The 14,905-nt window shown below is 40.8% G+C and overlaps 1 long non-coding RNA gene across 1 annotated transcript; it reads left to right on the top strand.

Annotated features, from left to right (window-relative positions):
- The first annotated feature begins 3,183 nt into the window (after positions 1-3,183).
- LOC311062645 lies at positions 3,184-5,351 on the top strand. Its single transcript, XR_014602522.1, has 3 exons — positions 3,184-3,326; positions 3,447-3,553; positions 4,427-5,351. It is a non-coding gene; the product is annotated as an uncharacterized lncRNA (long non-coding RNA).
- Positions 5,352-14,905: the final 9,554 nt, after the last annotated feature.

The raw sequence follows: 14,905 nt of genomic DNA on the forward strand, positions 1-14,905 counted from the left end.
GTTGTTGTCAGTGATGGGTGCCCCTCATGCCTTTTTTAAGCTTGTTTTTACGAGGTCATGCGTTCTCTGAATCCCTGCCCAAACGTTGACGTCTCTGGGCAAAAGCTCTCTCAAGTGCAGGGCTAGAAGTGTACCAGTGTCTCACTGCCAGTGATGGACAAAGCACTCAACCCCAGTACTTGAGTTAGTATAGATAGGCTACTCCTGGTCAAATATAACTTAACTACAGGTGAAAAGTTGCTCTGTCAAATGTGTACTTGAATTTTCATTCTAATATCAGTGTCGCTCTAATGAAATTTAGACATTTTCCCCCAAATTCTAAAATGTTCCAGAAATTTCCAAAAAATATCAATAATAGTGAAAATATTATTTTCACGGTGCTACCTGTTGTGAGCTGCTATTTTGAAATAGGCTAATTCAAAATGTACCTTTTCACTTCCTAGAAAGGTAGTGGAGTCAAAAGTACAATATGTAAACGTACAGATACCCCAAAAATAAGTAAATGAACCTTGTTACTGCTTTGTCAGTAGCAATAAGAAATACTTTGGTGTGTTAAAGTGTGTGTGTGTGTGTGTGTGTGTGTGTGTGTGTGTGTGTGTGTGTGTGTGTGTGTGTGTGTGTGTGTGTGTGTGTGTGTGTGTGTGTGTGTGTGTGTGTGTGTGCGTGCGTGCGTGCGTGCGTGCGTGCGTGCGTGCGTGCGTGTGTGTGTGAGTGTGGGGTGGGGGGTGTATGGGTGCCCACAACAAAAGAGACCCATTGTAATGGATACCTCTTTCTCATGCTATGGTTATAACCACGTCTGACCTTCAGAGTGTGTGTGTGCCACATGTCTTCATGCATGTATTTGTGCTGTGTGTGTCTCACAGGGTCACATAGCATGCTCAATTCGCAACACAAAGGCCTAACCTAATGAGGCTAAAGGTAGAAAATTAGAATGGTTTTAATTATCACACTAAGCCCATTAAATGACTTCACACATGTCAGCTTAAATCCTCAGCAAAATAAACATTCCCTTGTTCATGGGAATGCCCTCCTCCAGAATGACATTCCCAGCTGCACAGAGCGGTTTGTGGAAAACCGATCCATGGAAAGGGAGTTGTTCCTCACTTAACACAGTCTTACCCACGGTATTCAGTAAATGCCAAGTCGAACAGAATGTTATGGTTGTCTACGGTTCACTGAAATATTTCTTTATTGTTCAATTTTTCATCCTCTGACAAATGCAAGAAATAAGCACCTCTGACACATTGTTCATAAACAAAATAAATAATGTAGCTTTATTTTCCCTTGTGGAATACATAACACACACATTATTACACTTTTACATTCGTTTACTGGGGGAAAATGCTGGTGTTTCATTTTTCTAATTTCAGCCACGTTTCCTCTTAAGGCAAGAATAAAGAAAAAATGTCACCCCGTCGTTGGAACAGCAAAAGACCTCCTGAAATGTCCGTATCCAAAGCATGGTGATAGAAGAACGTCTAGATTTTGTTGGGGATTTGTTGAACAAAACCAATTTCTTCGTAAGCCACATATTGTACGCCTGTACATAACTCAGATATGATCATAATTTATGAACACACTTTATGTTATGCATAGGCGTAAAAGAGGTGGATTACGATGACCATGTGTTACACGGCCATCTAGCCACGCTCCGTAGAAACCACTTCATACTACAGTGGTATCTACTTTCTCACAAGGCCAAAAATAAATGAGGGGATTGTTATGCAGAGTATCTCTCTGTGTGTGTGTGTGTGTGTGTGTGTGTGTGTGTCTCTATCTCACTTGTTCACACACACACACACACACACACACACACACACACACACACACACACACACACACACACACACACACACACACACACACACACACACACACACACGACATATGAGAGAGTTTCTTACACTTGTCAGCAAGGATTTTGACACGTTTTGAACCTTGCTATTCATCATTTCAACAGATCATGTGCCGATAGAGAGAATGTTGACCATGTCTACCATTATTCATTCTCACTGCTGTTACTGCTATGACACCTTAATTAATTATCTAATCATATCTTGTTTTATCTGTCTATCTGGTAGCGACGAGGCCGTATGTCACAGCCAGGTTCCACAGCAGTGCTGCTGAGTGGAAGCCAATATATGCCTTTGTCAAGAGTCAGCTGAGATATGAGTAGAGCCAGAATGCAACTCTACCCCGGAAGACAGTGAGTACAATAAAACACTTTATTGCCCCTTGACAATAGGAGTGATTGAGTCCGAGGCATGACTCTGCAGTCATACATAAGTTTAATTATAGTGTTCATAGGCCGTTTCCTGATGTTTCAATCATACATTATTTTTGTTGGATGCTATCATCCAAATTACAAAGGACAAAGTAAGCACGTGTGTAAGTCAGTGTTCTGTCTCTATGTGATATGTGCTGGTGACAATGGTCATTTCTTCCCTGGGGATTAATAAATTATAACATTATTATCATCATCATCATCTTAAAGTATTTTGAAGAAATTGTATGTGCTGCCATTTCCTTGTTTTGTAAAGAAAGGGGGAAAGAATATTCTTGTTACTCCTCCTTGTGAAAGCAGTCATTGTACATTTGGCAACCTGCACAGGAAACCCAGACTTAAATCCTCACACTAATCCTGTGGAAACAGCCTGCGTTGCCAGTCACAATATTATCCTCCCAAATAACCATTCCCTGGTTCCGCAAACAAACAAAGCGACCAATCAAGGGGCTCACCGCCGGAGCTTAGCTCTCCCCTTTGGGTAACATGCTCTCACTTGGGACACATGCTAATGCACTCTCACTCAGTGCTATTCTTCCCCTGATGGTAATTTATTACTGAGAGCGAGGTGTCCCGAGTAACGCTTTGGCTTCCAGATGTGAAACTGCAGACAGTTGAGGCCACCACAAAATGCGAATAATCTTGACACGGTGTCCAGGCGACTGGAGACGCCCCTCGGTTCCTCTAGCAGCTAAATTGATCCCGACACCTACTGTAGAGTGACTGATGGCATTCTTAGCACACCACCATGCTCCCACGTCTAGCCAGCTTGTGTGAGTGTGTGTGTGCGCGCACGCGAGTGTGTGTTACTGTTTGTGTGTGTGTGTGTGTGTGTGTGTGTTTGTGTGTGCGCGCATGTGCCCGTGTATGTGTGTGCGACCGTGCGCTGTAGAGGTGATGCAGCAGCTGTCTGGTGGTCAGAAATCTCTGGTGGCCTTGGCTCTCATTTTCGCCATTCAGAAGTGTGACCCTGCCCCCTTCTACCTGTTTGATGAGATCGATCAGGCCCTCGACGCCCAGCACAGGAAGGCCGTCTCAGGTAAAGAACCAAACAGACATTTCACCAAGGTGACTGGTCATTTCTTGGACTCTAAAAACACACCCGTTTCCAGAGTGTGTCGGAAAAGAGAAATGTATCTTTTTATTGTGTTTGTTTTAGATATGATTGTGGAACTGGCAGGCCACGCCCAGTTTATCACCACCACCTTTAGGCCTGAGCTGTTGGAATCTGCCGATAAGTTCTATGGAGTCAAGTTCAGGAACAAGGTGAGCCTTAACCACTTTCAACCTGCTGTCCCTATTTGTCATGTCATTACAGGGGAAATGTTCATAAACAAAAATAAACCTCCAGCTGCAACGTATTTTGAGCTTGTAGATCAGCTATTTTCGCCACGCAACACCATTGCACAACAAAGTATAAAATAGGGCATAAGTGGTTTAGATATTCCAGCTTCTGGTTTGTGCATGAAACCTTTTCTTCACTTGACAGATTCAAAAACACACCAGACACTAGCAGTTATGCACCAGGGGCCTGATGTCTGATTTGAGGTCTTTACACACTAAATTATCAAACTATTCATAGAGTTGATGGCTCATTCATACAGGTTAATGCCTTCATTTGCAGTGAAAAAGTTCCAAATAAATTGCATTGCTTTATTGCTGTGTAATATTTGCATTCTGTGTGGATGTACTCATCATGACTCAAGTGACAGTTCAAAATATACATATATCCGGGCAAATCTCACAAAATATTGTACCTCAGATGTGTAAGGGTCTTTAGAATGGAAAATATTTTGAGGTTTCGTGACCTCTAAATGACATCCAATAGTGCTGTACATGAAATGGCAGTACCGGTAACTGGAATAAGGAATCCTAACCGATTTCCAAACTATGTCACAACAGACTTGAAAAGGTGCTCCACCTGAAGGGACAGGCTTTGATTGGGTTTTAAACACATGAACACTATTCTGGGTATGTCATAATAAGGGCATTCACGCAAGTAGGCGGCATTAGGTGAAAATAGCAGCTTGGCTATTTTCGGCCAACAGATTTTGTGTAGAGGCGGGGACCAAAACACGGTCAACAAGGTCATTGAAGTATATAGGGTTTAAGTAGTTAATGGGGTGTGTTTGTTTTCAGGTGAGTCATATTGATGTGATCTCAGCGGAGCAGGCCAAAGACTTTGTGGAGGACGACACCACCCATGGTTAAGAGCAAGGTTTATCGTCCACGTCTATAGCACACTGCGGACCTCTGACCTTTTCCATCCTCACCACAAAGACGCTAAATCATTCATCATCATTGAGACAGGAATGTAAAAACCCAATCTAAAAAGGCGTGTAGTGTTGTTCCTACTTCCTTCTCCCCCTCTGTCGTTCCATAGAATTGAAAACTACTAGAACTGATGTAAATGTTCATACACTGAAACCATTCCCTCATCTGTAGAGGTCCTGTTGAGGGATATCAAAATCTGTCATGTTTTATACACTTGGATTTTATAACAGTAAATTGCAAAAAGGTTAGGAGCTGAGTTTTTTATAAGCTCTTGTTTGACACGAATGGTTCCGGAGAAGTATTTTGAATCTGTAATGTAAAGAGTTAGGCTTTTATAAAAAGCATGTGGTCTTGGTTCGTTTTCTTTTTCCAGTTGAAATGTGCTGTAATGGTGCTGTCCGCTACGTCCCATTATAGGGTTTTGAATTGGGGATATGACTCAAAAAGACTAGGACACACAAAAATAACGCTGAGTGGGAGGGTTCATTATCAGGAGTGGGGATGTCATTTTTTGCCACTCGAGTGATTGTTCACTTGGCGCTTGCAGTGGTTAATCCACTTAGAACTTACTGTATGTCTGATATGACTGACCATATGGTTGAAGTCTTAAAATTGTGGATCCTTTTATTTCCTTGTGACTGTCTTTTACTGTTTTAGGTCAGTTGATTATATATCATAACTCGTTTTAGTTCCATACTGCTTTTTGTATGTTCTTTTTTGCTTGTTATGCAACTAGAAAACAATAAATATAACGATATGTAATTGTTTTGACTGATTCCTACTTTATTAGACCAGTAGGGGGTGCCATGTCATTAATACACTAATTCCTCACAAGGGCTTGGTGTAGGTTTAAATGATTGTTCCACTACTGTTCCTTGTCATTGGTGATATGCCAAATAGTTTTATCTTACCCGTATCATAATATTTTGTTGTATAAATAATTTAAGTCGGGCAGCATTTCAAATGATGGAGAGTCAACATAATAGAATATATCATAATTGGCATTCTCATAAATGATACATGTTATGTACGTATTGAAATTCAGTGTTTGAATGGCTAAATCTGTCCTGCCCCTACATTCAGACAACATCCAGTAAATAACGTTTTGTGATGTGTGAGTGATTTTCTATCCCTAAACTCAACCAAGCTCCATATACACAAATACCATATGTTTATGAATATAGATTTAATAATTCACTGTTGAGAGTAGAGGGATTTTTAGTAAATTGCTAATGGTTTGGGATGCAAGACATTTACAATTTCCTTCACTCGTGATGTCACGATCCTTCACACCCAGGCAGCTACTTTTTCTGTAGTTATGTTTCTCATTTTAATTTATTTCCATATCACTTTTTTAAAATAACTGATATTGTTCTCTTGATATGGCCTAATATGTAAATATCTGAAGTTCCTCGTCTGTTGCCTTACCTTTACAGAAGAATAAGCTCCTTTTAGCATTTTTTGTTCACTCTAACAGGCAGATGGGGAGCCCATGGAAGGGTAATAGAAAGAAGAAGTCTTCAGACAAAATTCCAGACAGGCTTTGCAAAGACACCAGAGACCGCTAATCCAAAGTGCCTTTAAACACAAAAGTCCAGTATCAACTATTGTTGAGTGTACTGTCCTGCTTCCCAGTATGTAAGTATATTTGGACGAGTAGGGCTGAGAAAATCAATCTAGGATCAAATTGAATACTTGTGTTTATATTAAACACCCTTACAGCATAAGTAAAAATGTCACTCAAGAAATTCTGATATAACTAAGTATAACTTATTTCCTATTTACGTTGGCAGTATACTTGTATAATAAATCAGTTGCTGTAAGATTTCAGAGAGTTTGTGACCAGCATATTAGATACTTTGGTCTAAGGTACATTTAATGAGAGTAGTCTTTTAACTACTCAATGTTGTCTTTCTACTTTGGAAGAGTTTAGCTCTGGGGAGATAAATGCTACTAGGTTTTAAAATTAATAACTCAGCCTTGCACTTTAGATTGTTACATGGTTAACCTTAAGAGCGTCCTAATATATCAGGCTATATATCAATTCATATTTTGTCATTTATCCTTCAATCTGACTATGCAGTGTCTTTGTAATAGTAGAGGTCATGGTTAATGGACATTTCAAACCCCGTAATTTATGTTTTTTAGGATTAAAACAGGATGTGGTCAACATTGAGTTTAGTGAGGCCACCAAGTGTGGCGGCATTCCTCTCTGCCCAAGAGATTTGAAGCTGGCATGCATTACACAGCCGTTAAGCATGTATTAAATTCTGTTCTTATATCAATGCTCTTATTGAATTTCAGTCTGCCGGGGAGAGCCCAGATATTGAGATCCCTCTCAACATGGGTGTCATACTTGTATGACATCACCTTTCACTGGCAGTGGAGTTGAAAGGTCCTGACCTCACTGTCAGACACCTGAGACAGTGAGTCACCCGAATTGGACAGTACCACTGAAGACCCCCACACTGGACAGTACCATTGTAGATCACAAATATCCAACATGCTGTAGCCTACACATAGGCTACACTATATTTGTGATGCATGATGATACTGTGCAGTGTTCTTACCCAAAGAGAGAATCCCCCCCCCCCCCCCCCCCCTCTGCCTTTTCTTTTTCTCTTCCTGAAAACAACAAAGACGATGGAGCTTGCACAAAAGACAGACAGACAGACAGATTGTCCAGTTTAACTCCTACAGAGCTAGCGTTCCTCATCAGCTTGTACACTTTGTTATCGCCCCTTGTGTTTATGTTAACCCCCTCCCAAGAGATAACGGCAAAGAAGAGGACACTGGCCACTACAGGTGGTAGAACATCTGCAGCAGCCTGTTTGACACGTTGAAGGGCCCTAGCCTCCTCAAGAAGAACAGCTTGCTCTGTCCCTTCCTGTTGAGGTCCTCAGAGTTGAGGTGGGACCGGTCCAGTTTATCATCATAGGAGCACAGCTCATCGCCCCTTGCACCCTGGCCTGACTACAGAGGCAATATCTATGACCTTGCCTGCTGTCACACAGCTCATCTCCCTTGTACGCTGGCCTGACTAAAAGAGGCCATATCTCATGTCTATGACTTTGCCTGTCACACATTACAGACACCACCTATCTAGTATCTCCAAGTCAGCTGATAGAAGCTCTGGAAGCAAGGCAAGGCCTACTTTTGATATCCTTCCCTATCTGTTCCCCTGCATTCCCCGCCTCATCTCCACTAGATATCTCATTTCCTGTCTGGCCTTTTTTCATCATGGTAACTCTTTTCCGCTGCAACACCCTGAATTTAATAAAGTGTTATCCTATCCTATCACTCTATCCCCTTCTAATTTAGCTAAGCTATATTTTCCTACACCCCCTGTTGCTTTTCCTGCTCTCCATCTATCCATCCGCCCATATTCCATATCTCTTACTGAGGTGCTTTGCTCTGGTGCATTCCTTTCCTCAGTTAACTCTTCTCACCCTCTGTTCCATCACCCATATTGCTTTAAGGCTGAATTATGCTTAGGCGAAAAAGGGTTGGGTGATGTCTTTGACAAGAATTAGATATTGTTTTTGTTATATAGATATTAATTAGTGTGTGTGCGTGTGTGTGTGTGTGTGTGTGTGTGTGTGTATATATATATATATATATATATATATACATATACATATATTATGTGTGTGTGTATATACCGTATATAAGATTTGTTTACACTTTCACCAAAGCTTCAATTCAGTCTTCCCCTCGTTCCCTTCACCTCTGTTTACTGGCAATAAAACACTCCTCTGTTCTCAGGCAATAAACGCCACACATGTGTTCATGTGTCCGCTGGGCGGCCTCCACCCCCTGCCGTTCTGGGACTCAGAAAACCGCCTAACGAACAGATAATACCAGCTCCCATAATCGAGCTCCTAATCATAAAACGGGGCATAAAACTGTCCCAGCTTTTATTGGCAACAAGTTAATTTGTTGTTCAACAGGTGTTTATTAACGGTGTCGGGGTGGTGGAAGAGGAGGAGGGGGCTCTGGCTCTGCTAACAGACTTGCCTCTGTCCTTGGACTTCATGGTGGTCCGTCGGTCCGCCCGACTGTCTCTCAGTATTTGGATGTCTGTCTGTAGGCTACATTGGACTATCCATCTGTCTGTCTGTCTGTATGTCTGTCTCCCTGTGCTTCTCCAAAAGTTACCCGTCTGTCACTTTTTATCGGCTTATCAGTCAGCCCACCAAAAACAGCCGATCAATAGCCTAAACTAAGAAATACCTTTACAATTAAAGGGAATAAAGAAATTAGTATTAAAGAGTTACTTCACATTCAGGCCTGGAATTTCATCCTTTTAGAGTCAAGGCCACTTGGCCTTTGGCGTTGTCAATCTTTTGAGGGCATAAAGGCCAAATACCAGGGCAGCAAGGCCATCAAACAAAACAATTATTTCAAGTCCACATCATTTTGTTTTTGATATAATTACTAAATAAATGAAAAGGCTGTTTATTTCACAAAATAATGTATTAGTATTTATAAATTACATATATTTGTAGTTCATATACACACTCAACCCTGGACATTGGACAATAGACTAGACTCAAGGTTTAATTATTCAGAACAAAAGACACTGGTCGGTGTCTGTAGATGGTGAAATCAGCTGGGGCAGTACAGGGTATCAATGCCACTGTGGCCTCAGGGCAGATACATTTTTTTAGGGGCAGGAGGCCAAACAAACTGAGGGGCCATGGCGGCCATGGCCTTCATGGCCTCCGTGAAATTCCTGCCCTGGTCACTTTGCAATTTATTAGAAAAAATAGCTTTCTCTCTGGGGATGGATTGATTGAGATAGATGGATTTCTCCATACATCATAGATATATTTTATCGAGTCTGACTTTTACTTTCGTATGATAGATAGGGCCTATGCATTTGTCGAAACGATATACATCTATGATAGTCTTGATCCAACAAGACTAGTCTGGTCAGTGTTATAAAGTGTCAGCGTCCTGATATGCTCAGGGGGGCCTGTCTGCCTGAACCAAGAGCCGTTACAGACGGCCTAGCAGGCAGGCAGTGGTGGGAAAAGCACTCACATTTTTTACTTAAGTAAAAGTATCAATACTGCAATGTAGAACAATGTACTTGAGTAAAAGTACAAACGTATTGGTATCAAAATGTACATAAAGTTCCAAAAGTATAAAGTATTCATTATACAGAATGTCCCATTTCGCAAGTTTTCAAATGCATAAAATGTATAAAAATCTTTTGAAAATTGCATATACAAGCTCTCAATGCATCGCATCGCGACACATTGTGAGCTTGTAGATCGGCCATTTTCAAATGGCCGAAATGGATATATGGCTGAAGTGGTTACGTAGAGCCTACAGTAACCACTTCAGCCATATATCCATTACAAAACATAGCCTACAGTGTAGGCTATGTTTTGTAATAATAATCCAAATCTACAAATTAACTAGTAATTTAAGTCTTCAAATAATTGTATAATATTTGCCTCTGAGATGTAGTGGAGTAAAAGTAAAAGTACCTCAAAATTACAGTACAGTACTTGAGTAAATGTACATAGTTACTTTATACACCACTGCATGCAGGCAGGCAGGCAGGCAGTCATCCCATCTGGATGGTGGCCTGCAGCTGAGCCCCACAGGAGGCCCGGCTAAGTGGCTCAGACCGCATGGAGCCAAGGGTCAACGCCAGCTGATCTGGGCCCGTAATTTAATTGTATAACCTCGCAGGGTGACAGGTTGATGTGATGGTGTCAGTGTTTCCACAGTTGCAACCTTATCCCCAAATGCTTGGAATTCATTTAATTAAATATAAATAAATGTAAAAAAAGCATGTCGTGTGCATTTTGAGAGGAGATTTAAATATGGGTTTGTGCAGGAATGTACCTCATTGCTTGTCTTGTAAAGTAACTAAGTACATTTACTCAAATACTGTACTTAAGCACAATTATGAGGATTTTTTTTACTTTACTGGAGTATTTCCAATGTTCAGTACTTTTACTTCTACGCCACTACACCTCAGAGGTTTACTCCAGTACAATGTTTAGTTAGCCTACTAGTTAGGCTACTTTGTAGATTTTATTTATTACAACACATACATGAACCACTTCTGCCAGTGGTGTGTTCTACCAGTATTTTGAAGGGGGAAAAAATAGTACACCCATACGCTGGAGGAGGGGCTGGGCCTAGGAAGAACGTGCACTTCAATCGCCTTTTTCAGATGATAATGTGATGTCCGAGCACTTCCATGTGAAGCCTTGGGTGTGGTGTGGCTATATTGAGGTGACAATGACCGCTGGCCATGAGAGTGTCATAGTACTTCACACGTTAACTTAACAATACATATAATGGCACACTAATTTAGTATTCAAAGTATGTGGCGTATATAAATATATGCGTGTATGTGCGCGTGCATGTGCCGTGCGCGAGGGAATCCTAGACTACAGCACTGGAATTCAGTCCTACAGTAATTACATTTCGGCCATTTGAAAATAGCCGATCTACAAGCTCACAATGCCTGGCATTGAGACGCATTGAGCTTGTACATCTGCTATGTTCTGCTATCTGCTATTTTAAAAAGATTTGCAATGCATACATTTGAAAATATTGAAATGGGACATTCTGCATAATGAGTAGCCTACTTTCTACTTTTGGTACATTTTGATCCCAATAGGTCTACTTTTGTACTTTTACTCAAGCACATTTTGAATTCCGGACTTTTACTTGTAACAGAGTATTTTCTACATTGCAGTATTGATACTTTTACTTACGTAAAACATTTTTGTACTTTTCCCACCTGTAGGCCTACTGAATGAACAGCGCCCAGCAGACTTACCCATAATGCACCATGATCATGCCTCCTGTTTCCAGCTTCACACCAGGCTGTTTATGGCGTTATGAGGTCAGTGTTAATGTACTGTTTCATGTGTACATTCTGCAATTGATTTTGCTTAACAAATATATTTTGAGTAGTTAGATATAGGCATTAGCGTATTTATAGTTTTGCGTTCAAAATCGGGATTTTCATAATAGCTTCAATTGTTGTGGCTGCTCAAAGACAATTGTCTTTAATTATGCATTGCTTACTTTTACATTACAGTCTAGCTTGTGCATGTATCATGCAGTGGTGTAAAGTCACTAAGTACATTTTACTCAAGTACACTTTTGAGGTATTTTTTACTTTACTGGAGTATTTCCAATTTTATGTAGGCCTACTTCTACTCCAATATACATCTCAGAGGCAAATATACGTTTACTCCACGACATAACTTTCGTTACTATAGTTGCTTTGTAGATTTTGATTATTATTACAAAACACATTAACCAACCACTTCAGCCCTATTTGAAAATAGCAGCTCTACAAGATCTGCTATTTTCAAAAGATTTTTTAAACACATTTTATACATTTGAAAACTTTCTGCATAATGAGTACTTTCTACTTTTGGTACTTTAAGTACATTTTGATACCAATACGTTTGTACTTTTACTCAAGTACATTTTGAATTCTGGACTTTTACTTTTACTTTAAGTAACACGTCTTCTACATTGTGGTATCGATACTTTTACTTTTTGAGTACTTTTCCCACCACTTTTATCATGATTTAATTGTTATTCAGTCAGTGGGTTATTCATGTCAGTAAAATGTCCCCCCTATAGTGCTGTTAACAAGCTCTCTTCTCTTCAATGTGCTGTAACTAAGCAACTAAGCACTCCTGTGATTGTAACCGCTTAACCTCATTTATACCAGGGACCTTGTGTGTGTGTGTGTGTGTGTGTGTGTGTGTGTGTGTGTGTGTGTGTGTGTGTGTGTGTGTGTGTGTGTGTGTGTGTGTGTGTGTGTGTGTGTGTGTGTGTGTGTGTGTGTGTGTGTGTGTGTGTGTGTGTGTGTGTGTGCGTGCGCGCGCGTGTTTGTTTGTTGCTCTCAAGTCTATAAAAAGTCCCTTAGTGTTAATGAACTCTCTGGGTTCTCATCCCAGCTATTCAAAGTCTGCTGCTGTTGTCCTTGCGTAAACCCCATAACATATCAGGAATTACATCATGTGACACGGTTGTGAGTGTCACTGTGTAATTTTAGTTCAACATATAAAAATGCAACTGCTCACCCCTTGTGAACAAAAGAATTTACGGGCCCGTTGTTGTCAGTGATGGGTGCCCCTCATGCCTTTTTTAAGCTTGTTTTTACGAGGTCATGCGTTCTCTGAATCCCTGCCCAAACGTTGACGTCTCTGGGCAAAAGCTCTCTCAAGTGCAGGGCTAGAAGTGTACCAGTGTCTCACTGCCAGTGATGGACAAAGCACTCAACCCCAGTACTTGAGTTAGTATAGATAGGCTACTCCTGGTCAAATATAACTTAACTACAGGTGAAAAGTTGCTCTGTCAAATGTGTACTTGAATTTTCATTCTAATATCAGTGTCGCTCTAATGAAATTTAGACATTTTCCCCCAAATTCTAAAATGTTCCAGAAATTTCCAAAAAATATCAATAATAGTGAAAATATTATTTTCACGGTGCTACCTGTTGTGAGCTGCTATTTTGAAATAGGCTAATTCAAAATGTACCTTTTCACTTCCTAGAAAGGTAGTGGAGTCAAAAGTACAATATGTAAACGTACAGATACCCCAAAAATAAGTAAATGAACCTTGTTACTGCTTTGTCAGTAGCAATAAGAAATACTTTGGTGTGTTAAAGTGTGTGTGTGTGTGTGTGTGTGTGTGTGTGTGTGTGTGTGTGTGTGTGTGTGTGTGTGTGTGTGTGTGTGTGTGTGTGTGTGTGTGTGTGTGTGTGTGTGCGTGCGTGCGTGCGTGCGTGCGTGCGTGCGTGCGTGCGTGTGTGTGTGAGTGTGGGGTGGGGGGTGTATGGGTGCCCACAACAAAAGAGACCCATTGTAATGGATACCTCTTTCTCATGCTATGGTTATAACCACGTCTGACCTTCAGAGTGTGTGTGTGCCACATGTCTTCATGCATGTATTTGTGCTGTGTGTGTCTCACAGGGTCACATAGCATGCTCAATTCGCAACACAAAGGCCTAACCTAATGAGGCTAAAGGTAGAAAATTAGAATGGTTTTAATTATCACACTAAGCCCATTAAATGACTTCACACATGTCAGCTTAAATCCTCAGCAAAATAAACATTCCCTTGTTCATGGGAATGCCCTCCTCCAGAATGACATTCCCAGCTGCACAGAGCGGTTTGTGGAAAACCGATCCATGGAAAGGGAGTTGTTCCTCACTTAACACAGTCTTACCCACGGTATTCAGTAAATGCCAAGTCGAACAGAATGTTATGGTTGTCTACGGTTCACTGAAATATTTCTTTATTGTTCAATTTTTCATCCTCTGACAAATGCAAGAAATAAGCACCTCTGACACATTGTTCATAAACAAAATAAATAATGTAGCTTTATTTTCCCTTGTGGAATACATAACACACACATTATTACACTTTTACATTCGTTTACTGGGGGAAAATGCTGGTGTTTCATTTTTCTAATTTCAGCCACGTTTCCTCTTAAGGCAAGAATAAAGAAAAAATGTCACCCCGTCGTTGGAACAGCAAAAGACCTCCTGAAATGTCCGTATCCAAAGCATGGTGATAGAAGAACGTCTAGATTTTGTTGGGGATTTGTTGAACAAAACCAATTTCTTCGTAAGCCACATATTGTACGCCTGTACATAACTCAGATATGATCATAATTTATGAACACACTTTATGTTATGCATAGGCGTAAAAGAGGTGGATTACGATGACCATGTGTTACACGGCCATCTAGCCACGCTCCGTAGAAACCACTTCATACTACAGTGGTATCTACTTTCTCACAAGGCCAAAAATAAATGAGGGGATTGTTATGCAGAGTATCTCTCTGTGTGTGTGTGTGTGTGTGTGTGTGTGTGTGTCTCTATCTCACTTGTTCACACACACACACACACACACACACACACACACACACACACACACACACACACACACACACACACACACACACACACACACACACACACACACACGACATATGAGAGAGTTTCTTACACTTGTCAGCAAGGATTTTGACACGTTTTGAACCTTGCTATTCATCATTTCAACAGATCATGTGCCGATAGAGAGAATGTTGACCATGTCTACCATTATTCATTCTCACTGCTGTTACTGCTATGACACCTTAATTAATTATCTAATCATATCTTGTTTTATCTGTCTATCTGGTAGCGACGAGGCCGTATGTCACAGCCAGGTTCCACAGCAGTGCTGCTGAGTGGAAGCCAATATATGCCTTTGTCAAGAGTCAGCTGAGATATGAGTAGAGCCAGAATGCAACTCTACCCCGGAAGACAGTGAGTACAATAAAACACTTTATTGCCCCTTG

Source organism: Gymnoscopelus microlampas, assembly GCF_963454915.1.
Source record: "Gymnoscopelus microlampas genome assembly, chromosome: 2".
Lineage (NCBI taxonomy): Eukaryota > Metazoa > Chordata > Actinopteri > Myctophiformes > Myctophidae > Gymnoscopelus > Gymnoscopelus microlampas.